Source organism: Halichoerus grypus, chromosome 7 (assembly GCF_964656455.1).
Source record: "Halichoerus grypus chromosome 7, mHalGry1.hap1.1, whole genome shotgun sequence".
Taxonomy (NCBI): Eukaryota; Metazoa; Chordata; class Mammalia; order Carnivora; family Phocidae; genus Halichoerus; species Halichoerus grypus.
Genome location: NC_135718.1, coordinates 39,037,864 through 39,055,736, shown reverse-complemented (window position 1 = coordinate 39,055,736; position 17,873 = coordinate 39,037,864). Strand labels below are relative to the sequence as shown.

The window sequence follows — 17,873 nt, the reverse complement described above, 5'->3', positions numbered from 1 at the left end:
CTGTGCTCACAGCCACTCCTGTTCTTGCAAATGGCCACAAGCTAAGGCTAAAGTGATACTGGCCAACTTCTAGAATACCTTCAGATGATTGGGTGTTATTTCCTATCCTGAGTACAACCCATCTGGATATAGGTATTTAATAATAAAATATTTATCAAGTTTCAAACCTACTTAAAGGAAATAAGCCTGGGGTAGAAGCACCCCAAATGTATGAAACATTATTCAGCCTCAAAAAGGAAGGAAATTCTGAGACATGCTATAACACGGATGATCCTTGAGGACATTATCTTGAAATAAGCCAGTCACAAAAGGACAAATACTGTATGATAGCACCTAGATGAGGTACCTAAGGTTGTCAAATTCATAGAGACAGAGTAGAATGGGGGTTGCCGGGGACTGGGTGGAGGACGGAACAGATGGTTGTTTAATGAGCACGGAGTTTCAGTTTGGGAAGATGAAAAAGTTCTGGAGATGGTGACACAGAAATGTGAATGTACTTAATGCCACTGAATTTTACACCTAAAAATGGTTAAAATGGTAAATTTTATGTTTTATATATTTTACCACAATAAAAAAAGGAAGGAAGGAAGGAAGGAAAGAAAGGAAGGAAGAAAGAAAAAGAAAGGAATGGCACTGAAAAACTAAACCTCCTTCAGGATGGGAATTTGAAAGAAGGGAGTACGTATTCCTCAGAGAGCAGCCCAACAGAGCTGAATCCCCCGACTGGCCCTACTGACTTGAGACTTCCTCGTAGCAACAGTTAATTCCATCTTGGCCACAAAGACACTCCTCACAGACCTTAGTCTCCCACTTGGAATTTGGCAAGTGTGTGACTCCATCAAGATCCTTGCACTCTAAAATAATACATGTGGCATTGTGGCAGCGTCAGTGGGGTCCCCAAGTCATGTAACACGGGCCAGCCCTTGCCATCTGCTCCTCACTCAGAAGGGGACAATCTCATCAATATTAAAGTTGTCTAAGAAAAGTGCTTCTGGGTTCACCCACAGCTAAATTCCAGTACTGTCCAGTTCATGTCACTGATCATTTCCTTACAGCAAGCTTAAATCCTTCCAAATTTTATTTCAGAACAGACATTTCAAGAAAAAATAAGGCCATCCTCTTTAATCAGATAGCTGTTATGAGCCGAACGGTGCCTGGGGCCAAGTTTCTTGTTTTGTTTTTTCTGTGGCATTCTCTCTGGAGAAATGCTTCATTTCTCCTCTTTGCTTTGGTTCTGAACCCCAAATACACATGTAAAACATCTTGAGTATTTTTAAATTTATGCCTGGGCCCCACCCCAGAACAATGAAATCAGAATCTCTGAGCATAGGGTTGAGCCTGCCATATTTTTAGAAAACTCCCCAAGTGATTCAAATGTTCAACCAAGGGGGAGAGCCCCTGCTTCAGATCCTCGGTGATCCAAGTGTGCTGGAAGAACTAGCAGCTTCAGCACCCCCTGAGGCCATCTTGGACATCACTCCCACCCCAGGCCCACAGAATCATAACCTGTATTTTAACAAGATTCCCAGAAGGTTGGCATGCACATTAAAATTTGAGAAGTACTGCTTTGAAATTATTGACGGTTTTCCACTGTGGCTGCAGGTAGGAGTTGATCAAGAAGTTTTTAAGTATGCAGCTCCTACCCCGAAGAGTCTGATGTACCTGGTCTGGGATGGGGCCTGAGCATTGCTAAGTTTCAAAAACCCTCCACAAAATTCTCAAACAGCTAGGGTTGAGAACTACTATCTTATATAAATGGCACATTAAAGTTCCTCATTTTACTCCATTTCTATATCTGCACTAATCCTCTCATGTACATTCAAAGGCCTACATCTGCCAACAGGTTACATCTACCAGGCTGCAATAATATAACAAATTGAGAAGCCAGGACCTACCATTAGATAAACCACATGGAGTGTGCTTATTTGGTATGGCACTGAGCATTGCATAAAGTGACAAAGGCAGCCAAAACCCAGAGGCTGCCCAGAACATTATGTAATGTAAAGCAGGGCTGGGAAGGAGAACCAATGAATTCAGATGGTAATCACCAAGTGAATGAACTCTACCAGGATCCCTGCTGGACTCTGGCAGCTGGTTTAAAGGTGGAGCTTCTACCCTCAGGTAATCTAGCAAAGAAAGAAGACCTACACAGAATACTTCAAATAAACTGGAAAAAGCTAAATGTGAGTCCCAAGTCACAGAGCAATGAGAGTGTGCTATTTTATTACAGAGGAGGTTCAAGAAACCCTTGTGGATAGGTGATTTTTAGCTGCTTTTTCAGAGTATGTATAATTTAAAGAATAGAAATGAGGCAGTAGGGTGCCTGAGTGGCTCAGTTGGTTAAGCGTCTGCCTTCAGCTCCGGTCAAGATCCCAGGGTCGTGGGATCAAGTCCCGCATTGGGTTCCCTGCTCAGCAGGGAGTCTGCTTCTCCTGGTGGAGGAGGTGAACAGCAAGAATAATTATTTAAGGGGCGCCTGGGTGGCTCAGTCGTTAAGCGTCTGCCTTCGGCTCAGGTCGTGATCCCAGGGTCCTGGGATTGAGCCCCACATCGGGCTCCCTGCTCCCCGGGAGGCCTGCTTCTCCCTCTCCCACTCACCCTGCTTGTGTTCCCTCTCTCGCTGTGTCTCTCTCTGTCAAATAAATAAATAAAATCTAAAAAAAAAAAAAAAAAAAGAATAATTATTTAATGTCTAATACCCAGAGGGAAATAGAGGTATGTATGGGAAGCAAAATGCACAAGGATGGTTTCTGTCATGGCAATTTTTATGTAGAGGGATGTGACAGTGCATCTCCAACTTCTTAAAACTGTTTGCAACATTTGACTTCACCTTTTCACTTGGAGGACTTGATTCTAAGAAGGATGGCACAGCGAAGGAGACAGACACTCCTCCTCAACGATACTCACTGCAGTGGGAAAATGGAAAAAAACAAGCAAACAAACCCAAATGCCCAAGAATAGGGCTGGTTGAGAACATGCTGATTCAAGAAAACAAAATAAAAATAAAACAAAACGAACAAACAAAAACCTGGTAAACCAAGGAGGTAAGAGAATATGAAATGCCATGAGCAAACGATCACTATGTATCATGAAGTGAAATACGGCAGGTTACATCACAATTACCTACCATGGTGATGAGCAGGAATCTACAGGCTGTGTACCCAGGGAAAGTCACACCAAACTTATACAAGAGAGGGCAACCACCCACTTGGCACTATTCAGAAAGACACCTCACCAAGAACACATTCAGTGTTTACAGAAGGTCGACTACCAACAAGAAACTATGTTTTTAGATGCCTTACTTGTTCATAAATCAGGTCTCTACCCCAATTATACGTTTACTTTTGCCATCTGCACCCCTCCTTTGCCCTTGACTTGAAAGAGCAGAGGAGAGGAGAACTGCTTTCCTGAGCCTTCATCCTGTGGATGGCCAGGCACATGACTCATGGATGCCAATCCACAGCCAGGTGGCCAAGCTGGACTCCAAGAAGGCGTGAGACTAGTTCAGTGGGTCAGCTCAGCAGAGCCGCCAGGGCACTGCTCTTGGAGTCTGAGAGCAGGAATGTCCCAAACCCAGCCTCCAGGGCATGAGAGAGCAGCACTCGGCAGCCCTGTTTTCCCTTGACAAGCCACTTGGGCTCGAACAGCTCGAACTTCCTAGAACTCTTCTTGAATCTTAAGTCTTTACTCCCTGCTGCATCAAGCAAGCCTTCCCTCTCTTTGTTCAACAATGATCTTCCAAAAAACCCTGCTTGCTCCCATGATGCCCAGGATGGCTTTTAAGGGGCAGCAACAAGCAGAGCCTCATGGTATATTTAAAGGACTTACCATTTGTATGAGTTTGCTCAGGCTGCCATAACAAAATATCCCAGACTGGGGGGCTTAAACAACAGAAATTTATTTTCTCACAGTTCTGGAGGCCAGAAGCCTGAGATCCAGGTGTCGGCAGGATTTGTTCCTTCTGAGGCTCTCTCCTTGGTTTGCAGATGGCCTTCAGCCTCCTGAGTATTCACATGGTCTTTCCTCTATGCCCATCTGCTTCCTAATCTTCTCAAAAGGACACCAGTCAACGTGGATTAAGGCTCATCCTTGTTTTACCCACAATTACATCTTTAAAGGCCCTATCTCCAGGGGTGCCTGGGTGGCTCAGTTAAGCCTCCGACTCTTAATTTCGGCTCAGCTCATGATCTCAGAGTCCTGAGATTGGGCTTCAGACTTGGGGCTTCAGGCTCCATGCTTAGTGGGGAGTCTGCTTGAGGTTCTCTCTCTCCCTCTGCCCCTCCCCCCCACTATGCACGCACTCTCTCTCTCTCAAATAAATAAACAAATCTTAAAAAAATAAAGGCCCTATCTTCAATAGAGTCACATTCTGAGGTACAAGGGCTTAGGACTTCAACATATGAATTCTGGGGGAACACAATGCAACCCACCACACCATTTTGTCCCTAATTGCTCCACAGCTTGCTAGAGTGCCTCAAATTCCACCCAGGGTTTTCCTCTACCCAAAGAGGACAGCTCAGGCCTCTTCACCAATTGGCTCTCCAGGGTCTTCAGAGCTGACCACAGTGATCCTCTCCGGTGCCATCCTCTACCAGCCCTAAAATCAGTCTTACCACCCCCCAACACTGCTTGGGGTACTCTCCTGCTCCCTTGAAGGCCTGCTTCCCCACTCACCAAGGAAACCACAGGCTCCTGCACACTTCTGCTTTTACCACATATGTTTAAACCACATTAGCTCTAAGTTCCTGGAAGTCAGGGGCATATTTTTCATGGCTTGTAGCCCCTTGGTTTCTTTTGAAACACAAAGTCTGAAGAATTTCCTAGGTATGAGTCCCATTATATGTAGGTCACAACCATGTGACCTCAGTTCCACAATCAGACCCACTGAGCAGGACTCCCTTAAAGAAGATGCATGGGAACCACTTACCTAGGGATGAGGGTGGTGGCTAGGCAGCTTCTAGGACAAGGGTTTCTAGAGGCCAGTGTGCAGTGACTGTGACCAGTGACAGTGAGATCTACCAGGAGCCATCAGCAGTGGAGTTTGGGGTTTCCATCGGACAAACCAAGCCTGCATCTCTGGCCTTCCATAAAACCTGTGAGTTTCCCGTTATCTTTCATAAATTACTTTCCTGCTCACACAAACTAGAGGAGGTTCTGCTGTTTACAGCTGAGAACTCCGTGACTCAGACAGTCCTGTTGATGTCCTTCCCACTGACCAGCACAGTGCCTGGCAGAGAGCAGCCACACGGGGTAGAATTGCACCTGGGTTAATGCAGGTATTCCAGAGCAGGAGAAAGATCCTATCACTCAGTGCCATGGTTAGAAAGAGCTCATCTGCCACTCATCAGGTGCTGGCAGGAAGGTGATTCTGCTTTCCCACCCCCTCACTCTCTGCCCCCCATCCCCAGGAGCCTGAGTGATGGGGAAAGAATGTTGTGAGCAGGGGTGAGGGCTGCTCACAGGGAGTGGGGAGAAAGGAAAACAAAATGAGCAGCCCTCCCCAGATGTCTTGCAGCCAGCTCTACCCAAACCTGCCAGATTGATTTTCAATGTTTGCTCCTATTTCAACTTCCATCTTTATAGACTGAATGGGTCTTATTTTTCCCTTTATTTTAAAATGTATTTTAGATGCACACACACACATGCCTCTCTTCCACCTGTCTCCCAGTCTGTCTGTTCCTCTAGATTGAACTCATGGCTGCCACTGATTCAAGCTTGCTGGAAGTGGTCTGCACATACATATGTGTGTGCATGCTTTGTGGAACACAATTCATAGGGCATTACACACACTGTTCTTTCTGCATCTTGCTTTCTTCTCTTAGTGCTCTATTCTTTCTGTGTTTGCATGCCTTTAAGTCCTATTCCCACTTTTTAAAAGTTTTATTTATTTACATTCTATACCCAGTGTGGGGCTCCAACACATGCTCTTCTGACGGAGCCAGCCAGGTGCCCCATATTCTCACTTTTTAAACAACTTTTTCTTTTGAAATAATTTAAGACTCACAAGCAGTTGCAAAAACAGTACAGTGGGTTTCTGGGTACCATCACCCAGCTTCTCCTAGTGATACTATCTTAAATAATCATAGCACATTTTCAAAACCCAGAAACTCGACATTGGTACAGTTGTATAATAGTATAACTAAACTATAGACTTAATTCTGATTTCATCAATTTTCGTATGTGCTTTCTGGTTTGTTCAGTTCCCATTTAACACTGTTCTACTTGGCTGTCTGGGCCTTCTCCACCATGTTACAGGGTAGGGTTAAGTTGAGGGCCATGTGACATATCACACTGGCCCTGTCACTTGCCCAAAGTGACTTGGCTTATGTCTCCTACGGGCCCCCCATGCATTCCGTCCCAGCTGCCCTCACCCTCCTTGCTGGCCGCAGACACCTCCAGACCTTTACCTAAATGTCACCCTCTCGGTAGGTCCTTTCCTGAGCAATTATACAACATCCCACCCACATGCCAGCCCCCACACACTACTTCTTCCTCACCTTCCCTGCTTTAGGTTTCTACAAAGCACAGATCATCACCTACCTAAGACACAGTGACCTACCTGTTCATTTGTCATTGCTTGCCTCCCCTCAGCTAGACTATCAGCTCCTTTAGGGCAGGCATTTTGACTCTTTTGCTCATGGTTTTATTCTCAACACTCAGAGAAGTACCAGGCACATAGTAGGCGCTACTTGTTGAATGAGTGAATGAGTGACCAAAAAGTGTCCAGCACAGTTCCTGACACCCAACATGTGCACTGGAAATGGGAGCCATTGTTGCACTGCCGCTCTTGTATAAATTGAGACCAGTGATAACAACCACCAGGCTTGCAGTGAGATTTAAATTAAGCCATGCATGTGGAAGGGGTGATAGAAACTGTAAAGTGCCATGCAAATAGGGGCTGAGAATTATTATCACAAGACTGTTTGTTGATAACCTGGAGACTTGGTTCATTTTTTGGACCAGTCCCTGGGACTCAACAGAGCTCAGAGCCTATCACAGAGTAACTACAAGCAGACTAGTCTGCCCCTGACAGGATGCAAAGCTCGCACTCCATGTTCTGCCCCACCAGATGCAAATGCTTGTGAAGGAGCACACACAGTCTGCACTTGCCCCAGGACCCTCTCTCTAAGCCAGCCTCTTCCTCTAGTCACTGCTGGCCCCAGGACATTTGCCATGCCCTCCCAAGCTCCAACTGTCGGGAGAGAAAATATTCCATTGCTCTCCTCTGAAATGGACTTTCAAGGCCACAGGCAGTGTTGTGCCAATATATTTAATATTGCTACAGTTAAAAAGAACAAAGTGAAGAAACTCTCCTGGGAAGTGGGCTTGCTTGGCAGCCAGGTCTTTATGGGGAGTAGTGTCCTGCTGTGGCTACCACATTCTGGGCCGTGATGCTCGGCATCCGAGTATATGGACAAACCCACTACTTGCTCTGATCTGTGAATCCACAGGGTTGTACCAAACTCCCAAGAAACCCATAGATGAATGTCGACCTACCAAGTTCCCCTCATCGCACTGACGAGGGGAATGAGGAAAGGAAGAACACGTATGGAGAGGCTTCCCTGTAGCAGCAAAGAGATTTTCCCTGTGAGGTCACCAAGTCTTCTCACTTGAAGAAAGAGAATGATAAGGAAAGGGAAGACCCTCTCACTATCTATCACAGCTCATAAATGAGAGTATCTGAATCAGAACTCTGATCTGCTTGCTCCCAGCATTCACTCTCGGCTGTATCTCATGGTCTCTGTTGATCACAGTCTCCTCCTTTAGAAAACGCTGCCTGAGGAGCTGGGTGAATGCAGAATCAGAGCAATATTTGTGCACAGGCTAAGACAGAAGTAGGTGCTAATCCAAGTTCTCAAAAGATTGGCATGAAAAATAAATGAGAGACTGTGTCTCAAGATTCAGCCCAGAGCCTGATAAAGGGTGATGTCATTTATTTTTTATTTTTAAAAGATTTTATTTATTTATTTGACAGAGAGACACAGCAAGAGAGGGAACACAAGCAGGGGGAGTAGGAGAGGGAGAAGCAGGCTCCCCGCGGAGCAGGGAGCCCAATGTGGGGCTCGATCCCAGGACCCTGGGATCATGACCTGAGCCGAAGGCAGATGCTTAACGACTGAGCCACCCAGGCGCCCATGATGTCATCATTTTTTATAGAGGCAGGTAACGCCAAGCAACAGCAGCTTGCTGCATCCCTCCACCCCCCCCACCCCCCCCCCCCCCCCCGCCCCGGAGTCTGGTGGCCCAAGCCTCCTCTACTCTGGGAAGTGTTGGCAATGCTCTGCTGGATTTTGTCTCTGTGGTGTACCATTTGCTTTCACACTGAGGGCAGTGCCACAGCCACAAGCACGAGGCCACACTTCACTGGGAACACACCCTTTCTGTCATGAGGTCTGTCTGTAGCTGGTGATTCTGGGGAAAAGGGAAGGTCGGAGCAGCTGCTTTCTATAAATGGATGATCTCAGTACATGTAGGTTTTTACTTGCTAATTTCCTCTCAGAAGTAGCTTCAATTTCACATTTTATGAGATACCATGTGACATCTTGTCATATCTACTGGGTAAACATCTTTCCTGATGATCCCCAAACATTGCTTCCCTGTAGTTCACAGATAGGCCTTTGAGAAAAGGTGGGCAAAGTATTGGCACATGCAGGAGTCTTGATACGTTGATTTGATAAATATTCATCGAGTGCCCATTCGGTGCCTTCTGATTGCACAGCAACTCCTTCCTTTCAAGTTCCAATCCAGGATTATTTTATTTTCAGAAATACAACTTCCCTTACTGTAACCCAGGGGGATTCACGTTTGCTAAATTGATAGGTGGTTGGTCTTTTAACTTAATTAACATAGATTCCTCCCTCCCATGGGAGACAGATGATACAGAAAAAACACTGCTTGGCCCTTTATGTGTATCTATTCTTTTTGCCAAGTCCATTTTACAAGTGAGCCTTTAAAACGTTTATTGTAATAAACTCTATTATGGCTTTTAAGCAGCAATGAGCAAGGCCTGAGACTGGGGGAAAATCCAGTGACTAGCTAGTAAATCGTAGAGTTCCATACACTGTCAGAGGGAAATGACTATAGTCTCAGGGAGCAGGGCAAAGGAGGGAGGAAGAATGAGGGTGGGTGCACCTCACATCATCAACTGAAGTATAGAAATAGTGGGATGAGCCTGCTTACCTCCCAGGGCTATTGTGAAGACTCGGGAAGTAACAGATGGCAAAGAGTGAACATAAAACACTCTATAAACTAGGTTTTCTATTCCCTGCTATAATTATGACAAAGAATGTTCAGGAGTTTTCTAGTGGACAACTATTGGTCTAATTTTTAATCTCTTGGGAAGAGCTGTCTTTGGAATAGGAAACACTGTTTTGCTAGCAGAGGCTGTCTTGCTGACATTTGATTGATCAGGTGGCAATGGGAGAGAACATGCTGTCCTCTCTCACCACCTAAAACCTAAAGACTGTTTTAAGATGGCCTTTACAAGCCAGGCTTTGAAATGGAATCTTCCTAATGGACATTGTTCCTATGGACAATTTCTCATGGAGCCCATAAAGCCAGATAAGAGTGGTCATGGCACATTCCCCCCTGTACCTCAGGTGTCCTCCTATCTTCTCAGTTGCTGTTTCTGGGAATTTGGGCTACTGTGGGAAGAGCTGCTACCTCACTGACTGCAGTTTGCCATGGAAAGGAGGGTGGACTCCAATAGGATGTCAGCTAGAGCATGAGCTCCTCAGCACCCCGTCTTCCACTGTGCCCACACTATCCCTGCCTGTCCATCAGCCCGCAAGCCCCCTGCCCCAGCTCTGCCCCCACAGAGCTGCTCAGCATTCAGAGAGCCACACACAGCCAGCCGGCCCTCCTTCGGACTGATGCCTCATCAGGGTTGGGTTCCTAGGATTGGTGGAGCCCCCTCTCCACCAGTCTCCAAATCGAGTACTTGTTTCCTGTCAGTCACTCTCCCATCCTTTTCTAGAGCCCTCCCAGATTGTTATCACTTCTCTTAAACCTGCCATCCACCTGTGCCTCCTTGACACCCAGAAGATAATCTTGCTTCTTATCTCACAGAGAAGGGAGATGAGAACCGCCCCACCCGTCTATTCCATCAGCTCTCCCTCCAGCTCCCTGGCTCTACCAGAGGCGCCATCCGGATCCCATTCACCCCTACACATCTTCCCAGGGGCTTCCTCCTGCCTCCCTCATGACAGGTGGGCCTGAAAGGGCAGACGGAAAAATATCCAGTATATGAGAATTGTCAAGTTTCCAGCCAGGAAAGAACAATCCGCTCTGAAGGGCCACCCAACCCCGTCATTGTTTGATTTTAGAGTCTGCGGCGATACCCCATTGGCAAGACCAATTTCTGCACTAGTGAGGATCTTGTCATCTGTGTTAGAAAAATGGACTCAAATGAGCATCGGCAAAAGGACATGTTTTGGTTTCAAGTGTTCAGTCCAGAGGTGAAGAGGCTTCTGTATTTAGGATCTGAGACTGTCAGGCCTTACAGTTTTCACTCTCCAGAAACCAGAAAGATGGAGGCCGACCCTAGTCCGTGTATTAATTTATGCAAAATAAGTATTTCCATTTACTTCTACAGGACAATAAGACAAATTCACTTCCACGTGCCCAAAGATGCAACAGAGGCTGTCGCACAGCATTGGGAAGGGTGAACCCCTCTCTACACCGGGCAAGGGCGGCAGGGGGACAGAGATTCTGCAGTGTCAAGGGAACCTCACAGTGGGACTGTGAAGCCACTAGAAGAACAGCAAGAACTGCCACAGCTGTGGGGTTCTGGGGCCACCCAGCAACACTAAACGCCATGAGCCATGTCTACTGTGGGCTGGTGTCAGAAGAATGTTCGACGCTAAGGAGCCCAAAAAGACTGCTGGCAAATGGTCTTTTTCTTTTCCCCTGTAAGGCAATTAGAAAGCTTATCAGAGGAGGGTGAAAACAACAGATAAAACGCTGAAGCAAAGAGGTGGTGCTACAGCAAACAGGTCTGGGATTACGGAGAAACAAAACCAGGCTTTGTTCCAGACAGAGGGGTGCCCCAGGCATTCCCTGGGAGCCTCAGAACTCTTGTTTGTCAAGTGGATTAAAGGCTATTTAGTCAAGGATCGTGTGTTTACAGTTTAGAGCAACTATACAAAGACCCTGGAAGCCACTGCCTTCCTGACAGCCCCCTTTGCGAAGTTGGTCCTTGCCTTCTTCTGAAGATAAGGTGGTGACAATAAGGCTTTGGTGACAGGTAGCCTGTTCCTTCTTTCTGGGGTGCTATTCAAAATGTTGAACAATCAGCGTGACTCAACCACTGAGCCACGAGTACAGTTGCCAGCAGTCTGTGTGGGGGACCCTGCTGTGCCAGGTGTTACCTTTTCCGTTTCCAGGTCTGCTCAGGTGTGGAGGGGCCGAGATATTCTGTCTGCATGGTGTGTGGAGGCACTCCAGGGACTCAGGGCAGGGCCTTTTATCCTCCAGCACATCTGAAAGGCTGCGCACCGGCATCACCAGCCCTGATGGTCTCTTGTCAAAGAGCACCTGCAAAGCAAATGTGGCCACCAGCACGAGAGAAGAAAGTCACCAGCAGCCTTCGCAGTCTCCTTGTGACTAGTGCTGTCCAGAATCCCCTCAGGACAGAGGTAGGAGTAGAGTGGAACCAACACATCAGGCCTCTTACAACTGCCTGCATGTACCGCCTCCCGAGTTTTCATTGCAACCCTGCAAAACAGGCATTTTCACTCCCATTTTATTGGCGGGATAATTGAGGTTTAGAAGGACGAAGAAATCTTTCTAGGGTCTCCTGGTGGTAGAAAGAGGCAGCATTTGAACCCAGGCCTGCTGACTCAGAGCCTGTGCTCTCTCTATAGTCTGACGCTGCACCCCACACGCATGTACCCGAAGGACCTGCAACAGCCGGATTCAAGTGAAAAGAACGAAAGCACCATGGAGCTGGAGCACCAGGACGGCACTGCCACCTGGATGGGGCCTTCAGGCCAGGCTGTCCACTGCCCTCCTTCTCTCCCATCCTCCTCTCTTGACAATGTGTGTGAACCTCCCATGACCTTTGGCATTAGGGAATTCCAACTGAGGCTAACCAGCCTAATAACTTAGGACACAGCCCACCTGTTTTCATTTTTATTTTTCAAACCACCCTCCTTTAATAGGTGTTCACTACGAAAATAAATGCTTGTCACACATAGTTACTAATCTTTGCCATGGTGGGGAAGGTAAAAAGGAGTGTACTGCTAAATCCATGTGAGACCTAGGCAAGACGCCCACCCTCCCCAGGTCTTGTTACTAGGCAGAGAATGGCACTGGAAATGGGGAAGGGGAGGTAGGGGTCTCCATGCAGGAGAAGCAGTGCCCTGGCAATTAGTCATATGTGGACATGACCCTGAACAGACTGGCCAGCATCAGTGGCACGTGTTTTAGATGGTGGTCAGGGCTTACCTTCTGGAAAAGTCTGGGCCTTCACTCCTCAAGGCCAGTGGCCTGCAAATCTCAAGGAAAGTAGGTTAGTTCTGCTATAGACAAAGAGACTTAGGTCAGCAAGAAGGGAGCTTAGGTCAGCAAGCTGGGAGCACAGAAGCTTGAAGCAGTTTAACCCTTAACTCCTGATTGGAGTGCTGTTATAGTCTCAGATCCTCTTTGGCAAATGAGGGAGTCAGCTCTCTATTGGGGTGGCAAGCTCAAACGTTTACAGGAGCCAGACAGGTGACGTAACAAGCGAAGAAAAGACCACTTCCCCAAGCAAATTTGCTTTCTCTCATTTTTCTTGAAATGGATATCGCCTCTAATCTATTTCACTTTATTTCAATTTTGACAGATACCTATGTATAACAAATACATTTTTGATGACCTTAAAAATAAAACAGTTATTTTAGCAGCAAAAATGAGTTTATTCAAGAATAGCAGAGAACTGCAACGTGGGACAAGCAAGCTATGGCAAAAACCATAGGCTAGTCCAACAAAGGAAAGGAATGTTATTTGCTGGAGAAGGAAGAGGATGTTGGGAGGGGTTGTTTTGAAGGAAAGTCCATTGGAGTAAAGCAAGAGTACAGGGTGATGACGGTTTCTCATTGGCTTTGCTGCTGAAGAGATGTAATGTACATTTCTCCCGTTGGTGCTTATAACTGATGATTCTTTCCTGTTGACAATTCTGCTGGGGTCTGAAGTGACAGTTTTTCCAGTAATTGATGCAGAGTGGTAGGGCTGGAGAGCTCCCCCTTCTGGTCTCCTGGCTCCATTTTAGTTAGGTTTCCCTTTATTAATTTTGTTCTTACTGTAAGAGGGAACTGGACGAATGTGATGATAAATGCATGCTGCACTCAGCACAGATTTCAAAGACAATAGGAATGGTGGACATAGTGCTGGCCCAGGAAGAAAACTCTCACCCCTGGATTTCGTACTTAGGCTCTTTCTAGAATGCTCTTCCCCCAGATATTCAGAGGCTTACTCCCTCACTGCAGGCCATAGCTCAGAATAGTCCTCTGCTTGCAACCTCTCCTTTCTTCCACACTGATTTTTGCATTTCTTTTTTCTTTTAATTGAAATTCAATTAGCTAACATTAGTTTCTGATGTAGTGTTCAATGATTCATCAGTTGCATATAACACCCAGTGCTCATCACATCACGTGCCCTTCTTAATGCCCATCACCCAGTTATCCCATCCCTATACCCACCCACACTGCTTTTTATTCATAGCATTTACCACTACCTGATAATATTTTATGTGTTTGACAGAGACAGAGAGAGACAGCAAGAGAGGGAACACAAGCAGGGGGAGTGCGAGAGGGAGAAGCAGGCTTCCCACCGAGCAGGGAGCCCGATGTGGGGCTCGATCCCAGGACCCTGGGACCATGACCTGAGCCGAAGGCAGATGCTTAACGACTGAGCCACCCAGGCACCCCATGTGTTTGTTTATCACCTGCCTTGTCCATGTGCAAGTGGACAGTGCAAGTGCCATGAAGTGAAAACTGGACATATCTTGATCACTACTGTAATCCCAGCACCCAGAACAGTACTCAGCACATAGCAGGTACTCAACAACTATTTTTTTTTTAAGATTTATTTATTCGAGGCGGGGAGGGGCAGAGAGGGAGAGAGAATCTAAGCAGACTCCCCGCTGAGTGCAGAGCCCGACTTGGGGCTCTATCTCATGACCCTGAGATTATGACCTGAGCCAAAATCAAGAGTCAGATGCTTAATGGACTGAGCCACCCAGGTGCCCCTCAACAAGTACTTTAAATCAATGAATGAATGAATATTAACAAGTTACTTTTGGGGTGAAGGGTTGGAACAGTGAGGGATGGAGGTTTCACTTTTCATTTTATACTTTCTGTACTATCTGAATTTTTCTAATCTCTTGCATATATTACTTTTTAAAAATACCAACATTGGGGGCACCTGGCTGGCTGTTAGTACAGCATGTGACTCTTGATCTTGGGGTCAGGAATTTGAGCCTCATGTTGGGTGTAGAGATTACTTAAAAAAAAAACCAATATAGATTATTGGAAAGTGGGATTTGGGACCGAATTATTTTCTTTGCATATTTCTATACTTTTAAGAATGTTAATAAACAGTATTTTTAAAAATGGGATAGTAGGACCTGCAGTTTAAATGCTGCCTTCTGGGGGCACCTGGCTGGCTCAGTCAGTAGAACAGATGACTCTTAATCTCAGGGTCATGAGTTTGAGCCCCACATTGGGCATGGAGCCTACTTAAAAAGTAAATAAATAAATGCTGTTTTCTGTCTTTCCAACAAAGTTCTTTATGCAGAACTATTTAAGAGAAGAATACTGGTGTCTATGTAAGTGTCTTTTGCTACTGAGATGGCCAAAAGCATTTTATTTTTTTAAAGCTCACTGTAAACTCCTGTAGAAGGAGGACTACACATGGCCATGGCTTTTTGCAAATACTGGGAAATCATAGCTAGGGGAGGGTATACTATTGGAAAACAAAAAGGACTAGTTTTAGACAGGTGTTATGAACTGAATGTTTGTGTCTCTCCCCCTCCAATACATATTGAACTCCTATCCCCAAATATAACTATATTTGGAGACAGGGCCTTTGTGGAAGTAATTATGATTAAATGAAGTCATGAGGATGGGAATTCCAAGGTGAGATTAATGCCTTTATAGAAGAGACACCAGAGAGCGCCCCCTCTCTTTGAACAAGCACACAAAAAAGAGATCATGTGAGCACACAGCAAAAAGGCTGCTGTCTGCAAGCTGAGGGCAGAGGGTTTGGAATTGTGGAGGCCAAGGGCAGGCTGCCCCAAGATGGGATATTTTGGTACATGGATTATTTTGAGCTGAAGGCAATTGAGAGCCTGTGGGCCCAAGAGAAAATTTTGCCCCTCCCTTAACTACATAGAAGAATCTAAATTGGTTCTTTCCTAGAATAAGGGTTATTAGCAAAGATAAATTTTATTTGAGTGACCCATCTGCATAGCAGACCAAACAGCTAATTACCAAACATCTGCTTTTTTTTTTTTTAAAGATTTTATTTATTTATTTTATAGAGAGAGACACAGCGAGAGAGGGAACGCAAGCAGGCGGAGTGGGAGAGGGAGAAGCAGGCTTCCCATGGAACAGGGAGCCCGATGCGGGACTCGATCCCAGGACACTGGGATCATGACCTGAGCCAAAGGCAGACGCTTAACGACTGAGCCACCCAGGCACCCCTATCTGCTCTTCTTCTTACTGCCCTGTAAATTGTATTCCTTAAATCCCAGACCCCTACCCCTTCTCCTTAGTTCAGAATGCCATATATACCTCATTTTGCCTGCCTGTCTTTGGAATTTCCATGTCTATGTAGATTTCCTTTACATATGCTGTTAATTTTCTCCTGTTACTCTGTCTTGTGTCAATTTGATTCTTAGTCTAGCTAGAAGGATCCTTGAAGGGGACAGGAATTCTTGCTCCCTCACAGGGATAAAACCCACCCTGCCGGCACCTTGATCTTGAACTTCTCAGCCTCCAGAACTGTGAAAAATAAATTTTTATTGTTTAAGCCTCCCAGTGTGTGGTATTTTGTTATGGCAGCCCAAGCAGACTAATATAATAGAAAGGAAAACAGTAAGTTCATTGTTAAGTTCCATTCATGCTTGAAGTAATTAACAACAAGTACACTATCCATAAAATTCTGGGAGAAGTGAAAATGGTATTAGATCTATTATGTATTTATAAATATATTCTGTTTATTGCACAATAAATAAACATACCTAGGTTGAGGTGATATTTGAGGACATGGCCCCCTTTCCTCCTCAGTTAACTTCACACTGGTTGGTCAACACATGTGCCATCTTCCCAGCTTCTTGGAAAGGTGCCTCTCTCTTCCTTCAGGCCCAGGGGCTCTATTCCACAAAGCCCAAGCTCACATCCCATTACAGGATCTAATCCCTTATTGGTTTCTCCAGTCATCTTTACTTTACCTTTATCTTCCTTCCCACCTGCTACACTACCGGAAAAGAAAAACAGTGAATAAAGAGATTTCCTTATCTGGTTTGTCCTGAATTTAAAAAGAGGAGGAATTAAGGTAGATAAATAATGATAATATTTAAGGTAGAGAAACATGAAGCCCTGTGTCTATTTCCCTCAAATCAACTGCACAATAACAGGATGGTATGGACAAATGTTAACCAATGAGGCTTGCCCCTTCCTCCCTCCCTACTCTACTTCCTTGTACCCCAAGGCTGAGGGTAGGGTACTTCCTGCAGTAATTCAGAAAGAAGTGACTCAATGCTCAACTGTTAATTTCAAAATTAGACTTTCACAGTCCATGGCAGAGGTAACAGCTTTAGGAGAAAAAGGCTTTGGGGGCATTAACAGATCCAATTCTTAGCTTGAGCACTAGGCACAGAAAAATACCTAATACCAGGCAGACTAGATGAAGATCCCATAGCCCTGGGAAAAGAGAGAGTTGGAGAGGGGAGCAATAGATTGAGTCACTGATTGGGGTCCCTGAAAGGGAGCTCTTGTCCTACCCATTACCCAACCCAGGACAGGCAGCAGAGAAAAGGGTGTGGGCCATAGAATCCTCAGGTAGGTAGGGCAGTCTCTGAGCAGGAAAGGAAAGTTGTACTCAATTCTCATGGGGCTCAGGGAGAGCAAGCCCGGTCTCTAAGTGTCCCCACCCCACTGCACACGGGGACAGCAGCACTATGGGGCAACAGCAGCTCTGTTTCCTGGGTTCCCAGGGTGGTGAAGGAACCAACCCTCTTGTGGCCTCTCAGAGGACATCGGGCCTGCAAGAGCCTTGCAGCGAAGACAAACAGAACTACTAGTGCATGGAGGGATATTTTTGGAAACAGTTCCAATATGTTTTCATGTACTGTATGACCTTCCCCAGTCATCGAGTCAGGGATAAAGTATTTTGAGTTCCTACCAAGACAATGAGTTTTAAGGTCAGGCCTGGTTCAGAAAGAGATTCAAGGTTCTTTAAGATTAGGATAGCACACGTCTGGGTTTCTATCTATTAGCTTACATTATTAAGAAGAGCCCCCTTTGACCTTTTTGGAGTGACAGAAATGTTCTACATTTTTATCGTGCTCGTTATATGACTCTACTCATTTGCCAAAACTCATCCAACTAACCACTCAAAAGTCTATAAATTATACCTCTAAAATGATTTTTTTAAAACATTTATTTATTTCAGAGACAGCACATGCAAGTGGGGGGCGCAGTTGGAGAGGGAGAGGGAGAGAAGCAGACTCCCCACTGAGCATGGAGCCTGACTCTGGCCTCCATCTCAGGATGCTGAGATCATGACCTGAGCCTAAATCAAGAGTCAGACGCTTAACCAACTGAGCCACTGAGGCATCCCTCAGAACTGATTTTTTATAAAGACACAGTATGCTGAAACTAGTGAGTGGA

The 17,873-nt window shown here is 45.8% G+C and overlaps 1 long non-coding RNA gene across 2 annotated transcripts in view; it reads right to left on the bottom strand.

The window, feature by feature from the left end:
- Positions 1 to 17,873, bottom strand: part of LOC144382560 (uncharacterized) — a 36,977-nt gene that overhangs the window by 3,606 nt on the left and 15,498 nt on the right. The window contains exons 3-4 of one of the 2 annotated variants that reach the window (XR_013449711.1): positions 12,448 to 13,292; positions 11,370 to 11,535 (exon numbers count right to left, since the gene is read on the bottom strand). This is a non-coding gene — a long non-coding RNA (uncharacterized LOC144382560). Of the gene's footprint in view, positions 1 to 11,369; positions 13,293 to 17,873 lie in introns of both variants that reach the window. The other variant, XR_013449710.1, reaches the window with a different exon arrangement.